General features: G+C 46.7%; 1 pseudogene; it reads right to left on the reverse strand.

Moving 5' to 3' along the window:
* Nucleotides 1–229: 229 nt before the first annotated feature.
* On the reverse strand, nucleotides 230–1559 carry LOC104666476 (annotated as a pseudogene).
* Between the last annotated feature and the right edge of the window lie 480 nt (nucleotides 1560–2039).

Below are 2039 nucleotides of genomic sequence, written 5' to 3' on the forward strand. Positions count from 1 at the left end.
GCAGTTGATGGGCAACTCATACTAGGCAAGTGAAGGGAGTTGGTTAGGTTTTTCATCTTTTAAACTTTTAATTTACATTTTAACCTCAAATCTATTATCAGTGCCTCAGATACAATTTAATTCTAAGTCTTTAAAACCCCCTTAAAACAAAAGTAGACTTTTTTTTTTTTTTTTTTTTTTTTTAAGTGTCCTCACTTTCTGGTAGTAACTTTCCCCCCAGTCTCCAGTTTTATCCCAACTTAGAGTCCATGAACTTCATCAGACCATCTATGATCTTGGACTTGGGCCTTTCTAGAGAGAATCTGAGTGCATGACTTCAGATGAGCTGCGCCAGTACACTCAGTGCCCGAGACACTCTGAACAGAACAGTGTAGTAATTCATTTCCATCATGCCATAGTACTGGAGCAGTACCCCAGGGTGTGTCTACATTGGGCCAAGGATTCTTGGCTTTGCCATTCTCTAAGAGGCTATTGAGCACAATCTTGTGTAGCTGAGCAACCAAGTTAACATGGGATCATTATGTGGTGTTTCAGAGCAAACTCTCACTGCAGGTACCACGTGGATCAGTCTTCTTTAGTACTGCATGGCCACAGTCTGGAATAACTTCATCTTAGGTTCAGTGTGTTCCAGGTGTAGTCTCATAACTTCTCACATGCCACATCTTTGCCAGCTTCCTCCTGTAGTTGAGTTAGCCAGACAAACACTTCCTGATTTGCTAGTACATGTAGAGGGCCTGTCAATCTATACATGGCTGTTGCAAAGGACAGATAAGAGCTTGAAGGGGCACTGCCAAACAAGTTGCTGATATGGGCACTTACATTGCTGCCCTCATGGTCACTGTGGATGGTGTGGTACAGGTGCGTGAGCTCAGTGAACTGAACATCAGTATAGCCTAACATGTTGGTGAAATTGTGGGACCAGTTCAGCTTGGAGTCAATGGCCCCAACATTTTTGCCCTCTTAGTAAAGATTTTGGTAGATCTTTGCTGCAACATAGGTAGCTTTGTGATCAGATCCACACAGTCTTCATAAATCAGCTCCCAGTACTTGATATCCTCTGCATATGCTCAGGTAGTATTACGTTCACTGTTGAGGCCTGTATAGGCTGCACTGAGCTGAGACATGGGATGTATATTGGTGGGAAAGTTGTCCAGCATGGTGACCGCATGGGAGGGTAGAGCTGCCCTCTTTGACCACTTTTTTGAAAGCCAGGATACCTGTTTCCTTTTACCCTTAGCCTTGGGTGGCAGTTTTTGGCACTCAGGGACACTAAAGCCTCAGAAATGGATGCTTTCATTAGGGTCAAGAACTGATGTTTCATGTACCAATCCCCTCGTGCCTCTCGGGCCACCACACATCCTGCCCACAGTGGTTCGGCCCACCAGCCTCTTGCCACTTTGCTGTCTGAAGATCTTAATTCTGGCCTGCTCCTTGGGTATCAGGTAAGCTGATATGTCTCCCAACTTCCTAGAGGAGGTACTGGCATGCCAGGCAGCGAGAACAAGACAAGATACATCCTTTGTTCCCAAGAACTGGGTGGCAGCAGTGAGTAAAGCCATGGTGGGCCAACTCTGGACTCTGATGGGCGGAGGAGGAGGGAGAGAGTTGCGGCAGGAACAGGAGCCTATGTTGCTGCATAAGAGGCCATGCCAATGGGTAGACAAGGTTCCTGTTCTTTAAAATGAGGCTCACCTCAGCACTTTGGGAGGCCGAGACAGGTGGATCATGAGGTCAGGAGATTGAGATCATCCTGGCTAACACGGTGAAACCCCGTCTCTACTAAAAAAATACAAAAAACTACCCGGGCGAGGTGGCAGGTGCCTGTAGTCCCAGCTACTCGGGAGGCTGAGGCAGGAGAATGGCGTAAACCCGGGAGGCAGAGCTTGCAGTGAGCTGAGATCCAGCCACTGCACTCCAGCCTGGGCGACAGAGCGAGACTCCGTCTCAAAAAAAATAAAAATAAAAATAAAAAAATAAAATAAAAATGAGGCTCACACCTGTAATCCCAGCACTTTGGGAGGCCAAGGAGGGTGGATCAC

Source organism: Rhinopithecus roxellana, chromosome 4, assembly GCF_007565055.1.
Source record: "Rhinopithecus roxellana isolate Shanxi Qingling chromosome 4, ASM756505v1, whole genome shotgun sequence".
NCBI classification, from domain to species: domain Eukaryota; kingdom Metazoa; phylum Chordata; class Mammalia; order Primates; family Cercopithecidae; genus Rhinopithecus; species Rhinopithecus roxellana.